Below are 15,408 nucleotides of genomic sequence, written 5' to 3'. Positions count from 1 at the left end.
ATGTCCAGACCTTTTCTCCCCAACTGGTTCTCTTTCCAAAATGGCTCCAGAAACTTCCTTCTCTGCAAAACGTCTTCTGTTTATTCCTTAAAGCTGAATAACTCCTATTGCTATTGCCAATGCTCATTTTCTTCTCTCCTCTGGACATTCCTCTCTTCCCACCTTCCCAACTGGGGTGCAGAGAGCTGCAGCAGCAGGACCCCCACTTATTCACCCTCTGCGAGCCCAGACTGATCTGCTATTGAGACCCCTGGCTGCAGGTGCCAGCTTGGCTTTTGGAGAAAACACCCTGGCAATGTGCAGCCCTGCTGAGCCAGAGGATAAAAGCTTGCTGCTGGGATCCTGCATTTCATCTGCAGTGGTGTTACTAGCTAGCTTATTCCCATGTTTCTTCCCTCCCCTGGGTAGGGAAAGAAAGCACCAGGAGGGCTGAGTGTATTTTGTTGTTATTGGCTTAATACCTGACATCTCAGTGACTCTCAGTGGGACCTCTGAGTTTCCCAGCTTGGGAGCTATAGACTGAGTCCTCCCTCTGGGCTCTGGGGAAGGCTGAGTCTCACAAGCCGGTGCCTTTGACTAGCAGGAGCTGTTTCACATTCTGCAAGGACGTTGTAGCATGGAAGTGGAGCCCAAGGTATCTGCACAGGTCTGCAGGAGGTGCAGAAGCAGGACTTTAGTGATCAGTCTTCCAAGAAAGAAGGCAGTGATAAATCTGTTTGGCACTGGTGTGTGTAAATATTATTGCTGGGAGGATTGGGGCGGATGGACCGACAGGGAAAAAGGACACTTCATCCCCAGGACTGCGCCTTCTGCTATGCAATTGGCATTTTCTGCAATAAAGGCTTTTTCTGAGGCTTCAAACCACAGACAGGACAGCACAGACATTTTTCAGTATAAATTGCTTTATCCAGCACAGTCATCGTTTTTGCTGCCTTATAATTGGCAAGTATTTAATTAGCTGAGGAGTATTTCCATGTCTTCCTACTAAGTGGGAAGTTAGAAACTCCCTATCAGTGAATACCCTTTGAGTCCCTCCAAAGCCTGTCACTGCAACTCGGCTTAACATCAGCACACCAAATACATCAGGCGCTTCAGCGCACGTTTGCGCAGATGCTGCAACATCTGTCCAGTTTGGACGACTTGGCTGGCTGAGGGCAGGGATGTTGCTGGAGGTCTAAGATAAAGTCCTCTCTCTGGGTTTCTTGGGGAGCGCTCTACCCTTTGTGCTGCCCAGATGTACAGAGGTGAGGTAGGATGGGGAGGAGGGAGGAAAGAGCTTAATAAAGAGATGTTGCTGGGGGCAGAGAGGTTTCCACCAGCCTGTATCTCTGAAAGCCATTTTCATTAGTAGAAAGTGGGTTTAAAAGGTTTTGATAGCAATCCCTCCTTGCACAAGTTCCAGGGGCTGGCAGAGTGTTTGGTTACCAGCGTAGCTCTGGTTAAACACATTTTCAGCAGTAAAGCTGGGAAATGACTCCCCCTCCTCCCCCGTGACCTGCTTTCCCGAGAAAAGCACGAGCAGATTTGTGTCGCCCCGCTCGGCACCTGCTCCTTATTCCTGCTCTTCGCAAAATGCTGGGGTGCTACATCTGGGGGTCGGGCATGCCTTTTCTCCCAGCCAGCTCCATCAGTAGGGGAAAGGAGGAATTAGAGCAAACCCAAGAACTGTCACGTTGTCCACATAAAACCTTTGGGCTTGCATGGCGGGGAAATCTTCCAGCAAGAAAACCTCTGCCAGCTTTGCAGGTCTGGAGCCTGATTTGTGTTTCAACCTCCTGCCAGTCCGGCCAGGCTTTTAGCAGGCTGGAGAAGGGAAGTTTGCTCCACTGCTCTCTAGTTTCACTGCGATCCTGAGCTTTGCTGTCTGTGGCTTTCTGCAACCCTGCATCCTCCCTCCTGTCATGCGTGTCAAATTGTGACAAGGTACCGTTCCTGGCAGCGTGGCTTGGGGCTGAAAGGGAATCGATGAATCCAGCCGCCTCTCTGCTGCTCTGCTCCCAGCTGAGCGGTGCAGCCCCGCTGAGGCATCTCACCCTCTCCCTCTGATTGATCTGGGTCCTGCCCACCAGGGAGATGTTTACATCGACCCCCCATGAGAAACCATCTGAGCAGCACCCAGGAGGGCTGGGAACAGGTTGTTCAAGAAGAGGGGGCAGCACGATCTTAAACATCAGCATTTATTTATTAGCATTTATTTAGCCACTAGTGCACCAGCCCCCTCACTGCATTAGCATCATCTTTATTTCCCAGAGGTTTCCTCCTCTTCTGCTAATGTAAATCCAAAGCAAACCCTGTAGTCGGTTCCTTTATATACCCACGTAACTTCAAGTCATAAATCACACTGGTCCCACCAGGGTAGGTTTTTGTGGTTTGCTTTACATTTTTATTTCCCCCCTCCCACTCAAAACCTGTAACAAACTCACAGATAATGTGAAAGGACACCTATAGTGGCTATAGATGCAGAATAACGATGAGGAGGTGGTGAGCAGCGATGCAGCATTCCTGAACCAGGATCCGAATGACCTTCAGGAATGGGCAGACGCTGCTTTCCGAAATCTGAAGTGGAGACAAGGGAGGCTCTCCATGCGTTCAAGGGCTGTCAGCTCTGCTTTTCCTGGCTGCTCCACTTCCATGAAATGCTCATTTTGCAGAGTGCAAAGAAAAAGGAGGCCGAAGGGAAAGGAAGGAGCAAAGGAAAGCACTGGCAGAGAAAAAAGTGCAGCTGGCTGAGCTCACACTGACTAAACCTTCTCATCTACAGAGCAGCATCCCTGTGTGCACGTGTGTGTGCGCGCCTCTTGCTGCTGTCACCTGGCTCTCTGAACTCCTAATCGCTCCTCGGGCCTGATTCAGAGCTTGCTGATGTACAGTTGTAGGCTTGAAGTGGGTCTTTGATTTTGATTTTGGTGTTTTCCTGAGGTTCTGGTCATAGGATAATTGTGCCAGTACAAGCAAGGCTCAAAGCTCGGGCTGGCTGGGGAGCGGGGTTGGACCATAACAGACAGGCTAACACAGCCAGAAGTAACCTGCTGTTATCGTGGCCTGTACAGCCACAACAAAGTCTGTATTGCCTGGGAGAACAGTATTAGTATGTTTGAAAGGTGTGATAAAAACAATTCAGGGTTTTAAAAATGTTAATCCCATGACCTCCTCCAGTTCCTCCACCCCCTTCCTTACACTTATAAAACCAGGGTCTTAAATTCTCCATTGCAAAATGTGAGTTGCTTGTGCTAAAAGGAGGTGGCAACGCATAAGTGACCTTTCTCCCCGCAATCCCAGGGCGGTGATGTGAAACGGTGCAAGCACGTAATGTGCTGTGATGGGACAAGTACCTTCTGCGCCCAGAGGCTGAGCTGAAGGGTGACCTGCTTCACCTGCGTGCAGTTTGATGGGGATGTTTGCTGAGCTCTCTTGCTTTTGGCTGCAGAGAAGCAGGTGTGAAAGGTGCGGTTCCACTTTGAGCTTGCCCACCATTCCTTTGGAATTATTTAGCAATTCCTTTGGAGTTATTTGGCAATTCCTTTGGAGTTATTTGGCAATTCCTTTGGAGTTATTTGGCAAGAGATAGATTAGGAAATGCTCAGTGAACAGACAGCCCCGAAGGACTCAGCAGCACCCCTGGAATCAGAATGATTTCAAAATACCCCTAAAATTTGTTTGTACAGCACCAAGCCCTTCTCTGAGGATTCCTCGCACCCTCTTCCTTTTACCTCAGCCAACACATGATTTTCCATTTTTTGGTGTGATTGCCTTTTCTCTGCTTTTAATGCCCCTTCTCAGCTGGAAACACTGGAGATGAAGCTGTCCAGAGTTCCCGGGTCCAGATATATCTGTTACTGTGATCCAGTTGCATCTGTGAGGACTTTATTCTTAGGAGATTTGTTGGGGTTTTGCTAAGTGCATTGAAGTAATTTGTACCTTTAAAGGACTGCATCTCCCTCTTGGTTACGGTTAATCTTTAATCCAGCATCTTCATCTTTGCCTGCAGCACCTTAATTTGGCTTCTTGATTTAATTTCTTTTACCGTCTGCTACCTCCTCCTATTCCCAGCCCCTCTGTCATCTGCCTGATTTATTTTTCTTTGTCTCTTTATCCACTAGCCCTGCACTCAGCCATTAAAATTTTCTGATTTAGGTTTCTGAGAAGCAGTGTACCCTGGAGCTAGTGTTTTGGTGGTGAGAGAGTCATCCTTCTTCCCAACCTGGCCCTGGGGCCTCCTGTACTCTCTGAGACAGGGCTGGGACATTGGCAGCAGCGTTTGCTTGCTGTTTTGCAAAGTGCTGCTTATAGGTAGACAAGAGGCAGTCTGTGTCTCCGTCCCTGACGTTGCCATGAAAAGTTGGGGAAGAGTTCAAGATTATAGAGTCATTTCAGAAAGGAGGCAGCTGGAAAAAGACAGCACAAGTGACAGGGGATCTGGATCCAAGCTGGGATTTGCAGGATTTTTATTCAGAGCTAATAACACCCTTTCATCTTCCTTTTCCCTTTCAGTTGCATGCACCAGAGCAACCTTTAAAATCCCCAGCTGGACATGCAGAGGCAAGCCTGCTTTCCTGTCATTGTCAGGGTTTGGTGCGAGCAGCCATGGGATGATGGCTGTGGTCATCCCCCCATGCCAGCTACCCACCCTTCTGCTCCCCTGAGCTCTGGCTGAAGGCTTGGCAGGGAGCTCTGAGTCCTTTTTGGCTCCATTGGGGTCATCAAGGAAGATGTAACTGGTGAAACGCAAACCATAGATGCTGCCACGTCTGAGGCAGCCTGACCATACCCTAAAGAGGATGTGAGATATCTCTTGCCAGATGTTTGTATTGCTCTCCCTGCCTTTAAACTGAGTGCTTTTGTACATCCTTGGCTAGCCAACGGGAGCATTTTCAGCTTGTTAACTGCTGGCTGCCACGTCTTAACATTTGTTTTGGCATCTGGTATGTGCACCAAACGCATTTACTACCTTGTTTCCCCATTCTTCCCAAGCCTCCTTTCTCATGAGACTTGAGCACGGGACCACAATGCCCAGGTGTAGAAAACGGTGTACTCTGCTAATGCGCTTGGGTCCTCCGAGGATTTTCCCTGAAATGTTTTCAGTACATATGACAAGGCTGCTGCTTATCACTTTAGTGCGCTGAGCATCGTCTTCTGTGTAACCAAGGCAATTTCCCAGTTTCTCAGAAATGATTATAGGATGATTGTCTGTTGTACAAGGCAGAGAAAGAGGATTGTCTGCACCACGTATGGGTTAATACCTGCCATGGAGCCGCATCATTTTATAGACAGAGAAGTGGAGTACCCATCTTTTGGACTGTGAACCAGATTGAGTCTTCCTAGCATGAGAAGAACTGACTGCATAAGCAGCCACAAGTTTTTAATGTCTCAGACATCTCATAGTAATTGAGAAATTACAGCTAGAAAGCCGCTATGAAAGCTGAGAGGGTAAGCTGAACATTTTCATGTCCAGCTGGAACATACACTCCTTCGACACATTTGCTAAAGCAGGCAATTTCAGGGGGGTCACGCAGTGTGGTACGAGTGGGTGACAGCCCATTCAACACAGTCCTAGCTCCCGTCCTTGTTTTGCAAAACCTGCCAAAACATTTCCATGCAAGCGCTCCAGTCAAGGACACCAGAGGAGCTGCCCCTAGAGAGAACGGTCCTGCAAAACCTGGATAAGCAGCTGCGAATGTCATGCAGAGGTGGGAGGGAGACAGATCTATCACTCTCTGATTTCACCTTGTCCTTTGTTGGAAAGAAGCCCTATATGATAATGAGACCAGCCGTTTTCCTGCTCATCTTTCCATTCGCCTGGTGTCCCAGTGGTACACGTCCCTCCACTCAGGAAAGTCAACTTCAGGAAGTTCCAGCCTCTGTTTATGATACTTCCATGTTAACTCCTGTTTTCACCTTTTTCCCAAGATGACACTGGTACCTAACGAGCTATTTATTGTTCTGATATTTCAGTGTAGCAGGAAAGCTCCAAGGGGCAACTTTGCCCAAAAATAAGGTTAGGAGGTATAACCTGTGCTTCTTGCATTGGAGGGATTCTAGAAATGCTGTAATGATGCTTTTAGCTCCAGATAGCAATAGTGAGTTTAAGAACGGAGGCTAAAGCCTAGGAGGGATCAAACATTGATCTTTTGTGGGAAGTAGTCCAAGGTCATCTTCTTCAGTCGCTGACAGGTGAGCCAACCTGATGATACCAGTTCTCGCAGTGCAGCTAAATCTGAGAATGATTTTTCATTTTGCTTAAAGCTCTGAAGTCACGGGATTATAGGCAGCTGTAGGCTTTTCTGTTTCTGTTTCACAGGGTTCTGTAGAGCAACATGAAAATAGCATCCTTTTAAAGGAGAAAATCCACAAGACAAAGAGACTTCAAATATGCTATACAAAAAAAAAAGAACAAAACACAACAAAAATAATAAACAGAGAAACCCAGAAACCCTTGTGATACTTCAAGCCAAATTCCTGATGTTGTGTGTAAGCTGAGCTGTGATACTGCGGAAGAGATCAGATCTGTAATTATTAAGCAACCACTAGAACTGAGGCCACGAAGGAGTATTTCTTCAGGTTCGATGCGCAGGAGCTATTGAACTGGTTTCCCCTGTAACATTAATATTGTGACACCTCACAAGGATTTTCACATTTGTTTCCCTTAAAGGCCAAGGAAACCAATAGTGTCTGTTGTTTCTCCATTTCTTCTCTATGGCCCATTTTAGTTCATGATGTCAGGTCTTCTGTATTAAAGCTTTGACATTAGTGCTGTTGTGTTGAGGAGTGTTCAGTGGCTTACTGGGTAGGACACGTGAGGCAGAGTGGTTCTTCTGGGGGTTCATCTTGATGAAACATCATCCTGTGGCTGCCTTTGGAAAGGGAGTTTGGCAGGGAAAGTGCAAGAAAATTGCAGTCGCAGGGTGTGGAACCGACGGCCACATTCCCCTCTCCCATCCCACCCTTGCCTGTGCACTGGGGCAGGTCTTCGGAGACCAAGGCATGGTGCAAGTTTCGTCTGCAAGAAGTTGATGTCTGCATTTCAGGCCTTCTTCTGGAGCTGTGGAGCTGGGACATAAAGGGGGAGAGTGCTCATTATTTAGCAACGACATGCTCTGGACCAGGAGGCTGATGATGTTGGGAAGTGCTAAGCTTCCTCTCCAGTGAGACAGCGCGGCCTTCTGATGAGAGTCATTACAGCTCAGCGTCAGCTGTATTTATGGTGTCTGAAAAGATTATCTCCAGATAATCTTACGGGTATTTAGCCAGCCATATGCTTTATTTCAATGGTAATATGTATTTCTTTGTGCATTTTAACATTGTTTATGTTAATTAAGTCTTCAGACTGGATGCTGCATATGGGCTGTTTCATTTTTTTTTCTGGGGCTAATTTGCAGATAGTAAGTAACCTTGTCCCCTGCAAAATGCTTCAATTCAGTTAGCTGTGATTACGAATTCACAGCTGGGAGAAGGCCTTGCTTTTAACCTCCTTATAACTTTCTCTTCCTGTCCCTCCCTTCCCACCCTCTGCAAAAGAAAAGGACCTACAGAAAATCCCAAACATCCCTCATGTCCCATAGGTCATGAATCTTTTCATAAATCATCATTGTCTTCATTTTGCTTTGTCAGTTTTGAAGTAAATCAGCTGAAAACACCTGGAATTAGGGACCTCTACAAAAAAAAAATATTAATGTTCCTGCTCTGGTTTCATTTTCCTTGCACCAAGCAACTGGATCAATAGTAAGCTTTTTTTTTTTTCCCTTTTTTCCATTTTCATTGTTTTTTTTAAAAGATTTAATTTAATAATAGTTGCTAATCTCATTATTGATTCTCTCCTACCGGCACAAAATTGTTTTGTTCAGTGCCAGGTCTATGCTGTCGGGGTAGAGGTGAGAAAAGGGCATCAGTGCAAACAAAACTCATAAGGAGAGGGAGGGATCTCAGCAGTTGAGCACAAAGTTTTAGAGTGGCTCCAGAGACCTGGCGGTTGGGTATTTTTTTCTATGAAGAAAGCAGGGACCCCAGCCAAAGGATGTATGGATGTGTTTATTGACTGGAAGTCAATGTTGCTCAGTTTCAGGAGCGACTGCTCACTCCAAAGACCAGAGCTCTGTTAATGCCCTCTTACATGACTGCATCCATTTACATCTCTTCTGTGTGCCTCATTTTCTTTAACATAGTATGGGTTGGGTTGGAAGGGACCTTTAAAGATCATCTAGTCCGACCCCCCTGCAGTGAGCAGGGACATCTTCAACTAGACCAGGTTGCTCAGAGCCCCGTCCAACCTGACCTGGAATGTTTCTAGGGATGGGGCATCTCCCACCTCCCTGGGCAACGTGGGCCAGGGTTTCACCACCCTCATTGTAAAAATTTTTTTCCTTATATCCAGTCTAAATCTACCCTCCTTTAGTTTAAAACCATCACCCCTTGTCCTGTCACAACAGGCCTTGCTAAAGAGGTTGCCTCCATCTCACTTAAAGTCCCCCTTTAAGTACTGAAAGGCTGCAATAAGGTCTCCCTGCAGCCTTCTCTTCTCCAGGCTGAACAACCCCAACTCTCTCAGCCTGTCTTCACAGGAGAGGTGCTCCAGGCCCCTGACCATCTTCGTGGCCTCCTCTGGACCCACTGCAACAGGTCCTTGTCTTTCTTGTACAAGACCCCAGAGCTGAACTCAGTGCTCCAGGTGGGGTCTCAGCAGAGCAGAGTAGAGAGACAGAATCACCTCCCTTGACTTGTTGGTCATGCTGCTTTTGATGCGGCCCAGGGTATGGTTGGCTTTCTGGGCTGAGAGCTAAATGTGGTTGATGACACTTGATTTCTTTGAAATGAGTGTAGAAAAAGTGCCGGATAATCAGTTATTGCATCAGGATGTCAGTTTTGAGATTGGGTTACATGGATGTCACCAAACTGGTGTTATGCTTCTAATTCAGAGATGCAAAAGCGTGTGATTTTTCTAGGAGGATAGGTTTTGCTCCAGTAAGCCTAGACTGCCTTGCTGGATCTGTGAGATGTCTCGCAGGATTTTCAGTAGCATAACTGAGAGCTCAGACTGGCTTTGAATCAGTGGATTGATCACAGAAATGCAAAATTATCTCTTGGAAAATAGGATGGCCCTTGTGAAACAGTTTTGCAGCTCTTATTCAGTTCTTAGGAAGGTCTAAACTAAGCAAGACATGACTACTGCTTTGACACTGACAGCTCCCAAAACTTCCCGAGCAGCTAGAGTGTTAAAGATTGATTTTAGCCCATATTTAGCTTAGTGTTTAATTTATTTTACTATTTACCTATCTGGCACAAGATCCTTTGTGACTGTTTGAGCAGTCAATCAAAGACTCTGTTGTTTTTTTTTAATCAGCTTTTTTTTTCCTAATAAAATGTGCAAACTTTTTCATGTCCCTTTTTCCTGGGAACCATCAATTTTTTAATCCAACCCTGAGGTCGTGCAGAAACGGTGACTCTGACACACTTGCTGCAGAAAAATGATTGTACGTTTTTTGTCCCCAGCTATTGTGCAGAGCCAAAGTGTTTGAAAGGCGCTCTGGGGCAGCCTTTGGCTGGAAATGAAAATTGCTTTTGGGAATCCCACAAAAAGGATTAACTTTGACTTCATCTCTGGTTCGTTCTCCAAATTAATAATCAATCTGCCAGCTGGACCCCTGCCAAGCACTTGCATGACCTGCCTGGTTAGCGAGGGGGGAACAGCCCATGTGAAGGAAGAAGTATCAAAGAACCACAGAATCTTTGAGGTTGGAAGAAACTACTGGAGATCCTTTGTATTATTTAAGTCTCAAATATGTACCCCATTTTTAAAACCTCTTTCTGATCCATGCCTCCTCCCACAGCAAAGGCTCTCCATTTGTGCCAATTCCTATTCAGAAGAGCATTTCTATTTAACAAAGTCCTTAAGCATGTGCTTATCTCCTATTTAAATCTTCAAGGCGGTGCTTAATTGTTTTTTCCCATCAAGTGCTTAAATAATGTTCATAGTCATGTTGTAACATTTGGTGGAACATTTTCTTGTGGAACATTGTTGGAATTACACTAGAGATAAATCTGACCATAGACATTAGAGACCGAACCAACTTGTCAGGTTTCCTGCTAAGCCTTCCAGTATGGTGTCTTTCACACTAGTCCGGTTTGGGATTTTCTACAATTCCTCTTTGACTGGCTTGTAATCTCTCTGACTACACTGTTCTCTAATATTCTGCCCACGTTTTCCCTTTAGTAGAGTTCCTCTTTCTTCCCTCCCCTCTTGAGACCGCTTGGAAATAATTCTCCTTCCTTACTAGTGTACCTGGATTCAATATTTGTGAATAACTCAGATTCTGCTCTTTTTCTTTGCCACTGAGCTGTGAGTATGGGTTTTCCATTACAAACAGAGTGTACTTTTCTGCAGAATCAAAGGTTTTGCTGAGAAGATAAAGGATAGGTATTGATCTACAGAAGCCTGTACATGCAGGCACACACGTACAAACACATACATGAACCTCCCCTTATGGACCTGTTTGTTAATATCCCATTGCCTTGTAGAGCTTTTAATCAGGCCCACGATGAAAGTATTTTACATTCACATACACAATACGCCCTTCCTGTAATATCCCTACTTTGTAATTTGAACAGATCCCAGAGAAACAAACTTTATATTACAAAACTCAGTGATCAAATCGTTCAGGATTTGAAGGCTTGCCCTGAACTATGAGGCTTTTGGTAATATTTGCCGGCTGAACCTACACCCCCTTGTCTGGGAAGAAGCTATCTGCATCCAACAAGACCAAAACTCCCCCAGATGTGATTCCCATGGACCATGGAGAGACCCCATTAAGTTTCTCTCAATAGTATTGAATGTGTTTGCAGCAGATGTTGCTGGACAGGCTTAAACGTTCAGAAGCTGTGAATGGGACCACCCAAAATCACAAGACCGGTGTTATTAATGAGATTTCACATCCATACAGCTGTGATTTTGAAGCCTTCCAGTTGCAACTGAGTCATGCATTTTTAGGAGTTTCTCAGCAACCATGTGGGCTAGAAATTAATTTTAAAATGAGGAAACACAGGCTAAATCCAGAAGCTAGGCCTGAATGAAGGGTCATAATACCATGTCTGCACTGGGTATAAGGCAACGCTGGCATCTCGCCTGAGTGCCATGAGTGAAGCAAAGAGCAAACCTTTAGATGATGTGTCAGTTAACCCTTGTTAACTCTGAAGACTGAGCTCAGCCTACTTCTTGCCGCATGGTAGCACGTGGACGGTGAAAAGAGGCTAGTGACTCTTCTGGCGTGTCCTCCTACCTGCTAATACATTCCCCTAGTCCAGCTCCAAGCCACATCCCAAAAGTCCTCTGTTCGTATCAAAAGGATTGCAGGGCAAAGAGAATAGGTAGTTAAGCAGATCTGCAAAAAGGGAGGAAATGAGGAGAGAAGAGTTACTCTTCTGAGGCGCTTAAAACAGGAGGAATGGACATGTTATTTGGAGCACCCAGCATTTGAGTAGGTTAATAACTGGTAATAACCAATTAATAACCACCAGTAGTAATGAGGGCCAGATTTTCATTTTCTATTAAATGGTATAATTGGACTTATTCTGAGGTGATTTACACCAAGTTTCTGACTCAGCACGTCCCATAACACCCATCCTTTATGTGATTTATAGTAGCTTTTAAAGTAAAAACTGGATGGCTTTGATTCAATTGATTTCTTTGAATCCAACAGGATAAATAAGCAGGAATCAGACCAGGTCCTAAAACACCAAAGGGTGGTTATTATAATTTTTTTTTTTTTAAATTTTCTTTTTGGCTCAGATATCGCTATGTGCTCCTTCTGTATGTGCATCTAGAAATGGATGTCAGACCATGCCAAGCATGGCTTTGGCCCTGGATAAGCTTTTTTCTGACATTGCATTCACTGTACTGTCAGCTTTTCTGCCATGAGAACGTGAGACCAGGAGCAGCACCTAAAGAGTGTTATTTGTTTTCTGATACCTTCCCTGGGGTTTCCTGTTTTGGTAGGCTTCCTGATTTTTTTTTCCCTCTTTTCTTTTCCTTTTTTTTCTTTTTGGATGAGGTTATTTCTGTTGAGGCATGTTCTAGTCTACTTTGAAAGCTGGAAAATGAGTAAAGCTGGGCTTCAGGATTGAAAGTGATGTTAAAGCAATTGTATTCACACTTTTCAAGAGAGTTTGAATTGCTTGGGGACAGGGGGTGTACATATATTTGATGCTTTAGGAATGCTGGCTTTGAGCATGTCTATTTGTTGTGAAAGCCTGCTTAAAGAGAAAAAGTTAAGGATAATTAGGAGGCCTTTTAAGAGCACTTTTCTAGGTACCTGCAAACCCTTAAATGAAAAAGATAACCAGAGGGCACTAAAAAACCCAACTAAACAAACAAACAAAACCACAAATAGCCAAGCAAAGACAAACCAATATCTACAAAAACAACAACAGCCTGTTTCAGAGGGAAAGTAAAACCTGTTGTAGAGATACGGACAAAGGATAAATTGATAGCAAGCAATAAAGATTTAAAGCTTGAAAAAGATAAGAGAAAAAAAAGATGTTAGAATTTTATTGTTCAGGATGGTTGAAATGAATAAAAAGGAAAATTTAGGGTATACTAAAACCAAAATAAGTCCTAATGGTATTGGTTTAGCTAGCTAGAAATGACAGATTTATTTATAATAATGCAGAAATTTCAATAAATGCCTGTATTCTGTAATTGGAAGAGAGCCTGGTTACTTAATCTACATCCCAGGCTAATGAAATACTTTTCATTACACCAGCAGCTAGAAAACATGTTATACATCATCTAATAAAGTAAGACATTTTTAAGAGAAACAAGACAGAGTAATTCTGCATGCAGGATTTTTAAAAGAGCAGGCTAAGGTTAATTGGGGATCATTGCTCTTTAGTAAAAGAAGGGTGGAAGTGTTCCTAAAATCCGGAGAGAGGAGCATGTGTCTGTAAGCACAACAGCCTCGCTCCAGAGCCGTCCGCCTCACATCTGTCTCAGGCACAATAACGCTCCATCTGATACGGGATCCAAAAATTAGGGGATTGTGGGTAATATTATGATTATAATTGAATAATAGCATGCTCATTAAAACAGTGAAATTAATAGCAATCAACTTATGGAAAATAGATCTTGTCAAGCTAAATTAATACTTTCTATGAGAATTCAGAACTGGTTGGTAGAGTCTGAGCATTTGTCATCATTTGTACACATCATAAACAGGGCATTTGTCTTGGTGACAGTGAATAAACGGGACGACTGGCTAATGCAGTTCTTGGAAATATAGGTGGTACATATAGGGGAGAACACAGAATTCATATTCCCTCTGAGATTGGCCTGGCATCTCTCAGTCCTTTCCAAGAAGGGTGTTGGTGAATTGCAGAAGGTGCATGGGAGAGACCGGAGAGCGGTGCCTGAAGAGCCTCAACGAGATGGTGTGACGTAGTGCAGAGTATGTGAAGAGCTGACTATCCAGGGAAGACTTATTTATCTCCCATCAGCTGGATGGCCATTCAGGAGGGTCCAGACATTTAGAAAAGCCTGTATGGGTGCCAGAAGGAAAACTCTTCTGGACTGTGTGAAGCTGACAACTTCTACAGGAAAATTAGTTTGGCTTTGTTTTTCTTTTCTTTTTTTACTATGAAAAGTGCTTTAAACCAAAATGGAGATAATTCAGGAAGGCTCAGTGTCATGTGTTAAGCTGAACCCGAGTAGGTGATCACAACAGAATCAACAGCATGTGCTGATGCTCTGCTAACCTGTTGGTACCCAGCCCATTCTCTCCACTGTCTTGCAGAGTGGTTAGGGAGGTGGAGGGAGTCTTGTTGTGTGTCCCAAGTGTCTTATTGCATGAGGAACATGTCAGTGTGTGCACGGAGTCAAGACCTGCAAAAAACTTCTGTGCAACTCCAGGCAGGTCTGCTGGAGTTAGCAGCACAGAGAAGTCCAGGCCATCTGTGATACACCTAAGGCTGCTGAGCAGCTTGGCTCCATCTGGAGCTGCCTTGAGCTTGCTGCTGGCAGTCGTGCCTAGGTCCCCTCTTCTGAGGATGGTCAGATGTGGAGAGGGGACATCTTACACCCATGTTCCTCCAGTGGAGCTGTATGGCCCTTTTGCTCTGCCTCCACGACCTGTCCCAGGCTCCAGTGAAGTCCAGGGTATCTGCATGGATCCTGACCTTCTCCCCATCCATTGCATTTCTGCACTTACTCTCCGCATTTGCACCCTGTACGCGGCCACGTTTCAGGAGAGTGGTGTGGACAAAACGCAGAAGCAATGGGTGGAAAATGACTGTGCTTTCTGGGTGATGACTGTACCTCAGCAAGCGAGGCAGAGCATGAGTTACCCCTTTTCCCTGCCTTAACCCTTACTGCTCACATGAAGATGGGATTGCAATAACATTTCCCAGTGAAATCATCCCATCTGCAGGACAACGATCAACTCCACATGAAGCCTTTCCCACCTACGACCCCTTCCCCACTCTGCTGCTCTTCCCCAGTCTGAAAGGATGCCATGAGAAAGCAAGGACCCTGTCCCCTTGATCTCATGCTGTCCCTCTGGCTGTGAAACAGGGGCATCCCTGCCCTGCCTGGAGCTCTGGCGGCAAGAGGGGTCTGAAGGGGGTCTTGTCATGGCCGATGGAGACCCTGGCCCCAGATAGCTGCGGAGGACAAGGGGGAGGGGAGAAGGACAGCTGGGGGAGGTGGGGAGGAGGAGGGGCTGGTGCCTATGGAGTAATTGAGGGGGGCTGTGGGGGAGTGAGGAAGGTGTGGAGGGGGCATGGAGTCACGTACTGGGGTGATTGGTGTGGGGGAGTGGAGGGGTGCAGTCCCCTGTGGAGATCGTGTGGCTGGGGGAGGTCTATATGGGGGGCGGACATGTCTATATGGGGTGGGGGACAGGGGTGAGGGGGGTATATGGGGTGAGGGACGGTGCTACGGGGGGATCGAGGTGTGTATTAGGTCTGTGGGCCAGGTCTATAGGGTTATGCATCCATATATGGGATGTGTGGACAGGGCTATAGGGTTAGGGAGGTGTATGTGGGATGTGTGGGACAGGGCTATAGGGTTAGGGAGGTGTATACAGGATGTGTGGGACAGGGATATAGGATTATTTATTTATATGTAGAGTGTGTGTCACAGGGCTACAGAATTCTGCATCTACATAGTGGGTGTGTGGGACAAGGTCTTAAGGTTATGCATCCATCTATGGGATACGTGGGACAGGGCTATAGGGTTAAGCAGCCTTATATGGGGTGTATGTCACACGGCTATAGGGTTCTGTATCCACATAGTGGGTGTGCGGGACAAGGCTATAGGGTTATGTGTGCATACACGGGGTATGTGAGCTGTGGGGGTTAGGGACGTGTGGATGGGGAGAGTGAGGCAGAGCAGCCCCAGGGGGGTGGAGGGAGACTTTTACATGGGTG

General features: G+C 45.7%; 1 protein-coding gene across 4 annotated transcripts in view; it reads left to right on the top strand.

Moving 5' to 3' along the window:
- Nucleotides 1–15,408, top strand: part of ADGRB1 (adhesion G protein-coupled receptor B1) — a 287,480-nt gene that overhangs the window by 180,895 nt on the left and 91,177 nt on the right. The window lies entirely within an intron of this gene.

The sequence above is a fragment of the Phalacrocorax carbo genome, chromosome 2 (assembly GCF_963921805.1).
Source record: "Phalacrocorax carbo chromosome 2, bPhaCar2.1, whole genome shotgun sequence".
In the NCBI taxonomy this organism is placed as follows: domain Eukaryota; kingdom Metazoa; phylum Chordata; class Aves; order Suliformes; family Phalacrocoracidae; genus Phalacrocorax; species Phalacrocorax carbo.
Note: the sequence above shows the minus strand (reverse complement) of the source record. Positions and strands in the feature narration are given on the sequence as shown.